General features: G+C 29.1%; 1 protein-coding gene across 3 annotated transcripts in view; it reads right to left on the reverse strand.

Annotated features, from left to right (window-relative positions):
* The window catches only part of LOC107450661 (homeobox protein Hox-A5), a 73,097-nt gene that overhangs the window by 40,033 nt on the left and 18,385 nt on the right, over positions 1 to 14,679 (reverse strand). The window lies entirely within an intron of this gene.

The following is a 14,679-nucleotide window of genomic DNA, read 5'->3' on the forward strand; positions in this document are numbered from 1 at the left end:
TTTTCCATTTGTGATCGTCATAAAATAGATTTATATTTTTTGATTATTATTGTTAATCAATTTTTAATGTTTAATTTTGAATAAAAATGCATATAAAATGCATTTCTTAAATAAAATGTACGTATAAAATTTTCTTGACAGTGAAAATAAAAATTTTAGAATTGTTTTAAACAGTTTTCAATAGTTTCAAATGTTGGAAGTAGGAAAATTTAAAGAAAAATCCTCTCCAATCTTATTACTAATACTCATTTCATTATATTGTGATATCATGAACTTAAATTCTCAATTAACCAATAGCTTGATTAAAATATTTCTTTTGACAGGGATTTTAACTGAAACTTTCTCAATTTTAGACTTACTTTTGAAGGCATACAGAAACAAGAAGTATTTTCATTAAAACATGTTACCAGGAGAAACTCATAAAATTAAGTGGCGATGCGAATTTCCTAGTTTCCTGTATAAACCACAGGCTTCTTAATAGTTTTATTTAATTTATTTTTTCTTAACAGTTTAACGAGATTTTTCTAGCATATTTCACTCTTTTCAATGAAAAATATGTAAATATATACGTTTAGACGTTTGCATGATTTACAATAAAAGATACATTGATAATATTTTTAAATTTCCCCATTATAATAGCTTTTTTGATCGGTTTTTCTGCAGTTTTAGAAAATATGAAACACGAAATCCTCAAGTTTATATTTCACTAAAATTAAATTGTGCTTCCATATTTATCATCATGTCATGGATACATTAATGCTTCTTCTCCAATTTTATCATTCTAAATAATACCTTAATAGTTTCAATTTAATATTACTAGAATTTTATTACCTAGTGCAAAGGTGCGTTGTAATATGTATACATGACATATGAAGAGTTGATGTTCGAATTGCATTAGAAGAAACCGTTAGTTCATTTTACAATGATGCAACAGGTTTATTGCGCGATTAAATTTTATTGATATCTTTTAAGATTATTGACGATGTAGCCCCAGACTCTAAAAGATTTAAAAGCACTTTAGAGCAAATTCCAATTTTCTAATGGCTTAAGTATTATGATATGAAAGTGTATTGAGAAGCATAATAAAATATTTAAATTGAAAAAGATTTTTATTTCCCTGATGTCGTTATTCTATTATACTATATTTCAATAATTTCTTAAGAACTTTTTAAGTAATTGTTTGGATTTATTGGTGTTAAGGAAAATAAATGTAACTTTCAAATCAGGTTTGTATTTATTTATTTAATATTTTAAGGCACATCGTTTTAAAAGGCATAAAAAATTGATTTTTAATGCTTTAATTCCTATATTCCTAAATATGTATTTTAATATACATGATATAATATTTACGAATTTCTAAAATAACCATATTTACTTAGAGATAACGCACATCAAATAGAGTTTTTATTTGACATGCGTTATGTAAAAACTATGTTTCTATAAGTATACTATGTTTCAATAATTTGTTAAGAACTTTAAAAGTAAATTATTGTGCCGGTTTATGTTGAAGAAAAGAAATGTAACTCTAAAATCAAGTTAAAATTTTAAGGGCACATCGTTTTAAAAGGTATAAAATTGCTTTTTAATATTTGCACGCTTCAAAAATTAGCATATTCAAAAATAAACACTTAGATATGACGCACATAAAATAAAGTATTTATTTGATATGAGTTATAAAGATAAATTCTAATAACATAGACGCATATCTAAATGAAATATGTCCTTTGTTAAACTGTATTTGGTATAATTATAATTTGATCCATTGTATTTTATATTTTTAATTAGGCGATTTTATTTAAAATATGTCCGACTTTATTTAAAAATATAGAAGCATGTAAATTAAGTTAATTTATGAATATTATAATCTTTATTTTATTTATAGTTTTCGATTAATAAATCAATAAAAATACACGACAAAACAAAATTCTGGATAAATTACCGTACTTTACGATGGAGACATTTCTAGTAAAAAAAAAAAGCCCTAATTCTAGTTAATAAAACCAAAATATAATTTAAATAATTCATTTTATAATTTTTATGTTCAGATCGTAACGGTTTACCGGAAATTCTGGTTTTTAAAATTATAGTTCTTAGTTCGTATTCCCTTACATTTAATAAAAAATACAAAACTGAAAGTAAATTTAACTGCCATGCCATGATCTAAGGTATAATGATAAAATCACCAAATTTTATAACATTTTATCACATTATAAAAAAAAGTCATGTTAATTTATTAAACTGTTAATTAATGTAATTTTGATTTAATACTGTTAATGCTAATTCAATGTTCTTTTACTTAAAAACATAATGTTTAGTTATTAAGTGGTCAGTGAATGTAAATACTGCGTATTATATTTTAAAATCCCAGCCAATAAACCACTTATTCACTGTTTTAAATTATTGTTCCGAATTTTGTCTTAGTTCAAAAAATTACAACAACCATTTGGAACTTCCCACTTAGTGTTTCGGTTTTCAGAGTCTAAAGTAAAAAATCGTGCTTAATAAAAAAGAAAAGTAAACGTCTAAGAAGGAAAAAAAGAAAAAGAAAAAAGAAAGAAGGAATGCAAAATCTAGTCCTAAAAATAAAAAAAGTATTAACAACCCAAGGGTTAAAAAAAAGTAAAGCTACTTCAAGATTCAAAAGTAAAAAATAGTTTTGAACTAAAGAATCACATCATGGGGAAATAGTTGCAAAAATAATTAATGTAATGTCTTGAGGAAAAAAAAGTGATAAAAACACTTATAAAGAATTTTTATACTGTTAAATAATATTCTGCAGAAACACTAGTTTGATAATTTCATCTTATATTGCGTGTCTGATAATCGCTCAAATAATTAAAGTCTTGAAATAAGAGACGGATAAAAGAACTTATAAATAAGATTTTAATAATATCCTTCTGAAAACGCTATAATTATAACTTTATTTTATATTATGTCTCTAATAGACGTTCAAATAATTAATCTAATATCTTGAAAAAAGAGATGGATAGAAACACTTCTAAAGATGAATTTAATGACATTCAATAATATACTTCAGAAAACACTAGTATAATAACGTTATTTTATATTGTGTCTCTGATAGTCATTCAAATAATTAAATCACATTCAATAACGTACCTCAGAAAATACTAGATTAATAACTTTATTTTATATTGTGTCTCTGATAGTCGATCAAATAATTAAATGACATTCAATAATATACTTCAGAAAACACTAGTATAATAACTTTATTTTATATTGCGTCTCTGATAGCCATTCAAATAATTAAATGACATTCAATAACGTACCTCAGAAATCACTACTATAATAACTTTATTTTATATTGTGTCTCTGATAGACATTCAAATAATTAAATGACATTCAATAATATACTTCAGAAAACACTAGTATAATAACTTTATTTTATATTGCGTCTCTGATAGTCATTCAAATAATTAAATGACATTCAATAACGTACTTCAGAAAACACTAGTATAATAACGTTATTTTATATTGTGTCTTTGATAGTCATTCAAATAATTAAATGACATTCAATAACGTGCATTAGAAAATACTAGTTTAATAACTTTATTTTATATAGTGTCTCTGATAGTCGTTCAAATAATTAAATGACATTCAGTAATATACTTCAGAAAACACTGGTATAATAACATTATTTTATATTGTGCTCTGATAGTCATTCAAATAATGAAAGGACATTCAATAATATACTTCAGAAAACACTAGTATAATAACGTTATTTTATATTGTGTCTCTGATAGTCATTCAAATAATTAAATGACATTCAATAGTATACTTCAGAAAACATTAGTATAATAACATTATTTTATATTGCGTCTCTGATAGTCGTTCAAATAATTAATCTAAAGTCTAGGAAAAAAGTGATAAATACACTTATAAAGATGAATTAAGTGATATTCAATAATAACTTTCAGAAAGCTCTAACATTATAACTATTTTTATGTTGCCTTTCTGACTTTCTAATAGTTGTTCAAATAACAAGTCTAGTAAGGTCTTAGAGAAAAAAAAAAGGTTTAAAGCAATAATATCTATTGGCATTTCTTCAATAAACTCCGGACTTTTATTCTATATTTATTCATAAACATATACATTGCAAAAAATAAACAAACAAAAAAAGTAAGGGAACAATACGGAAGGCATCTTTTTATTTATTTATTTATTTTTTTGCCATCCACGCACAGGCGTCATTGATTATACGGCTGTCGTAGTGGTGCGGGGGATATTTTACCTACACTCTGGATTAAAATGGATAACGTCCATAAATAACTCTCCGCATATTTGGCACCGCACAGCATTTCAAATGGAAACAATGTTTGGTGTTAATGGAGGGATGTTACAAAACAACACTTCTTCGCTTAGAATATCATTTTTCAAAGCTAGTTCAAAAGAAAACTTAAAACACTTGCCTCGCTTGTTTTTAAGTAAGCATGCGTGAGAGAAGCGTACTTTATTTCAGCTTTACTATACTTGAGCGGTGCGAGTGAGCTTAAAGCAAACCAACTGTAACGTCATAACGTGTAATAGATATGAAAACTATCAATTTAGAAGGAAAATGGGATGTTGAGAGCTGTTGACTGTAGTGGCATTGTTTGTTGTGTCATCTTAATTTTGCAACAAAAGAGATTTAATCTGTTACTTTGTTTCGCATTTCTAACTATTCTTAGACATATTGGTTCAACGTTGAACTGTATTAGTCATGCCTTGAACCATGCAAGACGTCAGAAATAGTTACAGAAAGGTTGCATTTTCATTTCTAAATCGTATTATAATAACGATGAAAGCAATAAAACTAGCCAAAAATTGTTGTAATGTATGCAGCATACACTAAAAAAGTATAAGAATAAAAGTATAGCATATGCTAAAAAAGTGTGATTAGTATACTAATCACACTGATGTGTTAATGAAGTACTTTGGTGTATTAAATTTCAAACTAGTATGCTAGCCATGCACTAATTTACTAACAAACTAAATTTCGATACGAAAATTTTAAATGTTTCAGTAGGATTTTTTTCTGTATCATTGTAAATATAAGTCCTAGAAACTTAACTAACAGGTTTCAATATTGATAATAAGATAATGGGCATTTCTAGGTTAAGGAAATTATATAAAAAAAAATATTACAGTGATTTGTTTTTTCCCATAAGCCAGCAAAGAACTATATATTAGGTTGTTTTTTTGTGTTTCATTCATAAAAATTTAAAACATTTTTTTTTAAAACGAAGATGGGAATTCATATGAGTGAAGATACGATGCATATCCCAGTGACACAAACGATCTCCTCCTAGAAGAGAGAAGGCAAGTCTTCTGTGCGGACTACTTTAGTAGTCCGACGAAACAAACATAAACTGCGCAGTGGGGAAAAATACGAGCAATGTCACAACTTTCAGACTACTAAAATATCGAATTTCGTATTTATGGTAACCTGTGTGAAGACTTTCTCTCTTCTATGAGATGTTGCGCAAACTTGCTTAACATACGTCTTCACAAACTTTAAGATCATTCTTATTCTAACATTAAAATCAAATTGCGTATTGCAGATTAAAATAATCTAAAATCTATTCTAACATTTTTTTTAATTTTTAGCTTTAAATTAGTTAGTTATATACAGGCTCACAATTAATGGTGGTCTGGGACCACTCTAATTTTAACCGGACCACCGTTAAATAAATTCTCAGGGGTCTCCTACACCATCAATCCATTTAAAGCGATGGTATGCGGTTTCGTCTTTTAAATTTTTAATACGGATTTTTGTCTGCGTTTCTGTCACAAAAAGAAAAGAATATAAAAAGCTTTTTTAAAATGCAATATGTAAATGAACCAGTAGAAATTTGTACGGACTTGTCGCATGTTTTAGTTACGATCTTCTGAACCAGAGACAATTTTTTTTAACTATCTGTTCCTGGTTGTAAATATTTTGTTACTTGATTTTATTTACCTTTTGATTAATCATTTCTTACTGAAAAATAACCCTTAAATAACAAATTGAAATTAAAGTATGATTTACAAGATTATTTAATTAAGTGCCCATGTCTAACTATACGTTAACTCTAAATGACGCATGTTTTTTGTTAGACATTTGCATTGCAAATCAAACATCTCGTGTTCCACCAACTTGGCTGACAATCTTGAAACCAAAGTGAGCCAATATGCGACAATTAATCACCATCTTGAAGTAAAAGTGACGCATACAGGAAAATACAGTTAAGCAATCCAACAGCAAGACAACAAATGTTTCCGAGTACAATTACCTGCGCTATTTCAATTAATGTACCAGAAGTGCCATTTGTAGTCCTTGCGATCACGTGACTTCGGGAACGGAGAAAGCGGAAACATAAGTATGTTTTTCTCTCCCCTTCTTTTATATTTATTTATTTACTTTTTTTCTCTGTTCTTTTCTCGGTTTGATATTATAAATAGCCCTGGAAGTTGATAAAGAAAAAAATTCTGGCTACTGACATTTGTTAGGTCTTGTAGGTAATTGTTCTCGAATATTTGTAGCAAGTACTAGTGTTCCTAAGGACATATAAAGTGTAAAAAAAAGCAAGAATAAAAAAGGCCAAGTTTTATTAGGAATTTATTTTTAACAATTGTGGTCATTATTTACCAATTGCATAGAATGCGTTTTGAGTAAAATAGAGCGAATTAAAGACTGTACTTTTTACTGGGTCAACGTTGTAACTGCCCTGTTATTATAAGGGAAGAAATATTCATTTGCTTTCAAAGTTAAAGAAACAACGTTTCTTAAACGTATTTTATGCTTTATTTTATAACCATCGTTGAACAGTCGATCCAAATTTTGGGTTTACGACTACTATTGTTCAACTCCGTAGCCTTGTAATTTAGAGCCAATCCAGAAGACAAGGAAACTCCTGGATCAGTACCCCTAGAGGTAGGATTTGTTATGGGAACATGAAGGACTTTGAGACTTGACAGATTTAACGTGCACCAGTCTCCATTTACAACACGGGGATTCTTCGGCCGGTTAAGATCGAACCCACGACCTCTTGATCATCTGCCCAGTGCTCTACCAACCAGGCTATCCAGGCCATTTTTTTTAAACGTATTCGAGTCTTTACCCCTTCAGAATCAAGATCGCGTGATTCTCCCTTCATGGACCACGATTTGAAGGAATCTTTTTTAACTAAAGCTACCCTAGATCACACGGGCATTATCTCAATCTGATTCTCTTGTATTATATCTAGTTTTAGTACGTAAACATACTGTTTAGTACGTTTAAACGCCGAGTTAGCGTGACTGGGGAAGTGCTTATTTCACAATCTGCTAGTCCTGAAGGGGTTAAAAAAGTTTTGTTCGATTTCAAAGGTATCGGTTGAAACGCTTCGTGAAGTAAACCCAATCGAAAACTGTAATTTAATTAATGGGCTAGTGAAAAGAATAAAAAGTGCATTTAGTTACATATCTATTTTCAACACCAAAGAAGTACTTTTTAAAAGTATTTGGATATAATGAAGTTTGCCCCACTCAATCCAACCATTTGAAAAGTTTCGTCATGCAAATCGAAACGAAAACTTCAATTATTTCTCCCACTTTTCTTTTTTTAACAATATATGATTTTAGAATAAACGTTCGTAGTTTAAGTAACGGTACACTAGTATTAAAAAAAAATACTTAAATTTGTAAAGATTTATTAAATATGTAGAAACTTTTAGGAAAAGTGCTATAGCAATTTTCGATAAGTGTCTCTCGACCTAAGTTTTCTACTTTTATTTATTTCCTTGCAAAAAGAGATAACAACTTTTTACAACTTCCAAATACAACTACTTTTTTATTGAAAGACTAAACTGTTTCGGGAAAATTCATTAAATTTAATTTCTGGCGGAATTTGTAAGCTTCCACAGCCCTAAAAAGTTGGAAAATGACGGGCCCTTCATTAATTCCTTATAAACCATGATGCGTCCTTCCGTCAGTTAAGAAGACACTATACCTCGGGAAAAAAATTTTCTTCGTATAAATTCTCTTTCTCCGTTATTACTAATTTAAACTTTAAAGTGTAGACAATGAATGAATGGATGTATGAATGGGTCCGCCCTATAAACGGGTGCGACGTATGGTGTGGCAGAAGTCGAATTCTTGGCCATAGATGGACCCACTGGAAAAGAAGAACAATCGCACCCCCTCTGCCTAAACAGGAACACGTCAACGTCAAGCGACAACAACAACAAAGTGCAGAAAAAGTGAGTTCAGATAAACGTAGAGTAAGCCATGTAGTTTCAAATACTCAAAAGAAATTCTTAAAATATACAAATTAAAATAAATTATGAGATAATGACTTATGATTACGCAACGGAAAGGTACTCAATCAATAATTTATTTGCATTTTAATATTTTAAATTATTTTTTTCAGCAATTGAAACTTCATGACTTACTTTAGGTTTGCATGAACTTTCTTTTTCTCTCTTTTAAATTTTAAGTTAGTGATGAAGGAGGAGGAGAATTCGTGACGAAAATTTTCTTTCGTGGTATGGCGTCCTCTTAACAGATTGCCTCTCCGCCCATTATTCGCAGAGTCGTTACAACCGATTCTATTCGTCCACTATGTGATTCCGAAAAAGGAATGGGAAAGAACCGAAAGCTGCGCTGTGGGACACTTTGCATTCCAGGAGAAGTGTCAAAATATTGGGACACAAGAGCAAGTCTTAGATAATGATTCAATTCTTTTATCTTTGTTCCATCGTCCTATATTTTTATTGCGTTTGATTGTTTTACGTAGTTTTTTGCGCAGCCATTGAAAACGAAAATAAAAAATATATATTTTTTGTTTCCAATTATTTTAGAACATATCAGTTTTGACTAAATATTGGTAGTTTGCTTAACAGTACACTATTAAAGAATGAAAATAAAGTTGTGAGGGGGGTAAACTTTCAGGGAAAGTATTGAGTTCAAAACAACCAGAATATGGTATAATTTACCATGCCTCTGGCTCTATGGGAGCAACAAAAAGCCCGTTTTTACCAAACCGGTTTGATAATGATTTTGGTAAAATTAAGAATAAAATATGGTTTATAACACGTGATAAAATTTGGTGAATGTGCTAAGCGTTTGTACGTTTTGCGTGATACTTTGGAGTATGGCATAAAAATCATTTCTTCGGTTAAATTTACTTTTCAGTTTTGTATTTTTTACTAAATGTGTGCTAATAACAATTATTTTAAAAATTGGTGTTATGTGAACGAAAATATTATCAAATAACAGGTTTAAATACCGTATATTTAAGTTTTATTAACAGAATAATGTTTTTCTTTTTCCTTAAAAAAAACGGAAATGTTACCGTAAGGTAATTTTATTAGAATTTTTTTCTCCTTATACTAACTTCAATAAGAATCTTTTGGTTAAGTTTTTACTTTTATTCATTTATTTCTTTTCTTTAACAGCTTCGTAAAATGTGACTTCATACTGAATGCTATTAACTTAAGTAACAGTTCACTACTACTTTAAGGAACGGAACGAAAAAAAAAAAAAAAAAAAAAAAAAAAAACAGCAAATGTAAATTTTTTGGTAAAACTCTAATGCTAATTTCAATGATAATTTTTGATCCAGATTTATTTATCTATTTATTTATTACAATTCCTTTATAAAATGCGATGTCCAACTTAAGTTTTGTAGTCTAAGTATCGGCATAGTCTGGCGGTCAAGAGTTGAGCTCTGAGTGAGAACGTGAGTTTACCTTGTGATTTCTATTGAAAAACGAAAAAAACGTAAAAAGTGTAAATTTTCTGGAAAAGTACTAGGGCGTAGGTGTCAGTCAGTAGTGGATTTTTTTCTTCTATTAATTTTTTCTTTTTTTTTGATGATGTATAAAATGAGACTTCATACTAAATGCTACTAGTTTAAGTAACAGTACACTATAAGAAAGTTGGCAGAATATTTTAAAGGCAACTAATATATATATATATATATATATATATATACTTTATTTATTTAAGATTTTCTATTTCTGTATTTACTAATCAAATGAAATTAAAATTTAAAGCTTTAGCTGCTTTTCTTATTATAAAATGTTACATTTTGTTACATTTACGGAAGATATTAATTTTTCTTTTCTTTTGCGTCATTCTGTTTTTAATCACATCGCTAAACTTGCGAAAGATACCCATATGAAATAATGAAATTAGAGAATTGGTCAGGCTTTTTATGGAATATGAGAATTAGTATATTTAGTAGGTATGCTATTTAGTTAGTAGTTAGTGAAATAAAATTAAGTAAAAAAAAGGTATTTTTTGTTGTAGAACTTTTGATTAACAGCCAAGGGGAAACTGCGGTATAAAACTTACTACATAACTCAATAAGAGAATTAATAAACAGATACAAATAGCTTTTAACATTGATTGAAATTATTCTTTCAATATTTTAACTGATTTTTGCTAAAATTGCATTGAAAAGCTTTGTAATCGCCAAAAAGCAAATTTTTATAACGCTCAGATATTTAATTTATTTACTATACAATAATTTTACTATTTTTCTTTTTTAAGTAAAAAACATTGAAATAANATATACACACACACACACACACACACACACACATATATATATATATATATATGGGAAGCAGAGAATTAAAATTCTCGCTGGTCAAGTTATGTTAGAGAATTTAATCAATAACTGAAAAAAATGATTGGAATATTTTTTTTCTTTATTCTCCGCAATTTTATTCAAATTCCGGAGCATCATCATTCATTTATGTCGCTAGATCCGGAATTCACAATCACCAGGCTCCCTTTTTTGATGAATGAACTTTAATTAACGCCGTTTTACAAAAGAAAATCGTTCCCCAATAATCCCAGGGGTGGAACAAAAAGAAAAAGGAATAAAATCAAAGAGGATGGGTATTGTTTTTAAAATAAAAATAAAAAAATCGCGTGTAAGGTGAGTAAAAAGAGAGAAGAAAAAAAAATAGTGATAGATTGCGGAAAATCGTTTTATTTTTTTTTGAAGGGAGTTGGTGAGGGAGGTTTTTGTAACTTGGACCATTATCACGTTTCCCAAGTAGTCTGATAACGCCAAAAAGATACATGCTCAATACTCTTCCCCCCCCCCAACCTCTCATGTTTTCTGGTGAACCTACGTCACAGACTATTATATGGAATTATGGTTTCAGTTACGAAGCGTTCCGATTTGAAATCGTTGTCATTTTATCTGTCGCGTTCTTTATTTTGTCGCATGCCGAAAAATTAATAAATCTCAGCAATCCTTCCTTCTCTTTCCCTCCATCTCAATCATTCATTCACTTTAGCGCCCCCTCGTATCGATCTTTGTAACTAAACTTCGCATGAAGCGTCGCCTCTTTTCGACTGAATTGTGTCTCTCTGTTTACATTTTGTTACTTCGACTTTTCTATTCTTTTTGTCTTCGATTTTCCAGAAAGAATATGATGTTGAAGGGGGAGGAGATTCGAACAAAACGTAAACATACAAATGAACGGTCGAGAAGAGAAAGGAATTGATCTTGCAGCTTCGCTTCTCCACGAAGAAAGAGAGCTAGAAGCGTACTTTCACAAAACGTTTCGATCGAAAAATTCATTTATGAAGAACAAACAACGATCTGTTAATTGTTTTTAAAGGGATAAAACGATGATGTGCTTATTAACGAGTAAAGTGAATCAAAAGGTGAGAATAAAATCGTTACAACTTGGGAAGAATTTGAATAACTTTTGTTCTTCTTATCGTATTTAAATTGCTGTTCTGTCTCAATTTTAGTCAGATCGATCAGGCTAAATGCTTCAAAAGATTGAAAGAACAATTTTTTTTAAAAAAGTCTTTAAAGGAGTATTTCATCTTTATATTGCACTTTTAATTTAAGATTGTAGAAATCATTGCAATAAAAACTTTAAGTAATAAACTTTAAGACAAAACTTTAAATAATAAACTTTAGAAATAACAACTAGAGGAAGAATTTAAGCATTTTTATTTTAAGAAATGTCAAAAAATATTTAAAGATAAACTAATATTTTGTATTTTTTTAAGCAAATTCAGCCTATAATTATAAATGAAGTAGTTAACAAATTTCTCAATAACAAATAATTAATTAATCAATTTTTAAAATTATATTCAGAGTACAAGAAAGATTTTAATAAAAATTCCAAAGCAAAAAACATTTTTCCAAATAACTCTTTAATTTTGAATAATATGATATTGTGTTTGTTTGTTTTTTTAAATATGAATTGAAAATGTATCTCAATTGCTTTAAATTTTTAAAAAAGTTTAATTAATTTTTTTTACGTTTATAGACATTAACAATCTTGACATATTAATTAAGTATGTTTAATCATGTCCCATTAGTACATACCTTAATCTATATGCCATGAAAAATCCTGATCTTGACACATAGATCAAGATTTGTGACATTTATTTTATAAATTAACGAAGTTTTATGACATTCAATAAATGTCATAAAATGAATGGTATTAAATAAATCTCATGTAAATAAATCTCTCAAAGGAAATGAAGTAAAATAAATATCCTTCATTGTATGATATTTATTGTCAGTGTCATAAAATGACGATAAAGAAACCATTATCTACTTGTAGCACGCATACGCTATGAAAATCGCAATTTTTGAAATTCTGAACTTCCTACAAGTCACGTACTCATTTACTTTACTCGCATAATAATTTTATATTCAGTGACATTAATTATACTAAAATATTGTGAAAAATTAAAGCAAATAAGTTTTAGAAATAAATTGAAAGTAATGCTGTGTCAACGAATGGATTACGAAAGATATGACTTCCTTTAAAAACCAAAAATTATGTATACAAATTTCTTTCCTCTATACAAGAACAGAAATTCACAATTCCCATTATTTTACTCGATAAAAAATTTTTTTTTCGATTTTTTAAATTTCCCATGAAAACCTATATCATCAATGTAAACAGGAGCGAAATTTCTGAACTACATCAAGAAATCAGAATCAATTTTGAGGAAATGGTCGTAACTTCTCACAAGTGCTCAACTTATTTAATTTCAACTCGTTTTACGCTTTAACGCTTATGTGAGAAAAATTCACTGTAACCATTGAATATTGTGGGAGAATCGGCTAATGACATTAAATAACTTTAAATCTATTTCCAGCAAAGTTCATAAAATGTTCAGTTAAGTGAATAATTTAAGATCGATAATAATTTGTATTCTCATTAATAAAAATTAATAGAAAAAAATTATAAATTTTTTTTGCAAACTGTTTTGATTACAACATTAAAATGTAAATTTTAGGCACTATTTAGAATAGCTTGAAAATTTTATTTGAAAAATATATGGGTGTGCTTCGAATTTCGAAGAATAATTATATCTTTATTTTAAAGCTGTCTCAATAAATTTTAGCTTTTCTATAATGAAGATTCAGACAGTTAAATAAATTCTAAAATAATTGTACGATTTTTGGTTCTACGAACATATGTACATTTTGTGAAAGAAGGAATTACGTTACAAATATAACTGAATTTACAATTGTACAATGAAAGCAAACTATTTAAAAATATGAATTTCCATTATTTGGCTTAAATCACGTCTTGGCTTAAATTATTCATAGTATAAAACAATGAACACATTAAACATTGAGTAAATTAGCATAGGAGCCGAGGCGATTATATTGAGCCAAAATAAAGAGTAAAAGTTAACTATATCAAGTACTCAAGGTAGATAAATCTAACAGCCTAAAAAAGTTATGAGCGGCGGAAAAATCAATAAATATCTATACTTGAAACTAATTGTTTTTAACATGCGTAAAAATACTAATTGTATACCACGCTAAAAATAACAATTACCACAGTAAACAGTGCTGACGTGAAATATCCTCAGTGGTAGACGGTTTGAGTCCCCTTGCTACCTGGCTAACCGTGGGAGTTTCTCGTGATCTTCCTCTCCAAGTAACGCAAATGCGGATTAGTTCCATCAAAAAAGTCCTCCACGAAGGCAAATTTCCCCCAATACTTGATACAGGAGTTCCCTTGTCTTCTGGATTGGGTTCAAGATTACAAGGATACGGCGTTGAACATTAGCAGCCGTAAATCCTAGAAAATAGGGTCGGCTGTTCAACGACGGTTATAAAAGAAGAAGAAAATTACCACAGTAAGGTCGAGATAGCCTGGTTGGTAGGGCACTGGTCCAAGAGTTCGTGGGTTTGATCCCCACCGGCGAAGACTCCTCGTGCAGTAAATGGTGACTGATGCACGTTAAATCTGTCGAGTCGCAAAGTCCTCCATGTTCCCATGGCAAATAAATATTTCTGAGGGTACTGATCCAGGAGTTTCCTTGACTTCTGAATTGGTTCGAAATTGCAACTCTACAGAGTTGAACATTAGTAGTCTTAAACCCAAAACTGGATTGGTTGCTCAGCAACGGTTATAAAATAAAATAAAATTACCACAGTAAAATATTCGAAATATTTAGCATAATAGCATGAGACGATTGAAAAAATTATGTCTGACGCAAAAATAAATAAAAATAATAATTATTAAAAAAACGGAGTCAAAGGAACTAAGAAGTTGAAGAGGTCACTAAGACAGTTTTCTGATTATAAAATCGTATTTTTCTGAAGAAAATGGAACTATCTGAGAGCTCTTAAAAGTATGATTTTTGAAAAAAGAACATCCCTTTAATATCTACCCATGACAAAACCGCTTCAAATCCGTCTCATGATTAC

The sequence above is a fragment of the Parasteatoda tepidariorum genome, chromosome 8 (assembly GCF_043381705.1).
Source record: "Parasteatoda tepidariorum isolate YZ-2023 chromosome 8, CAS_Ptep_4.0, whole genome shotgun sequence".
In the NCBI taxonomy this organism is placed as follows: domain Eukaryota; kingdom Metazoa; phylum Arthropoda; class Arachnida; order Araneae; family Theridiidae; genus Parasteatoda; species Parasteatoda tepidariorum.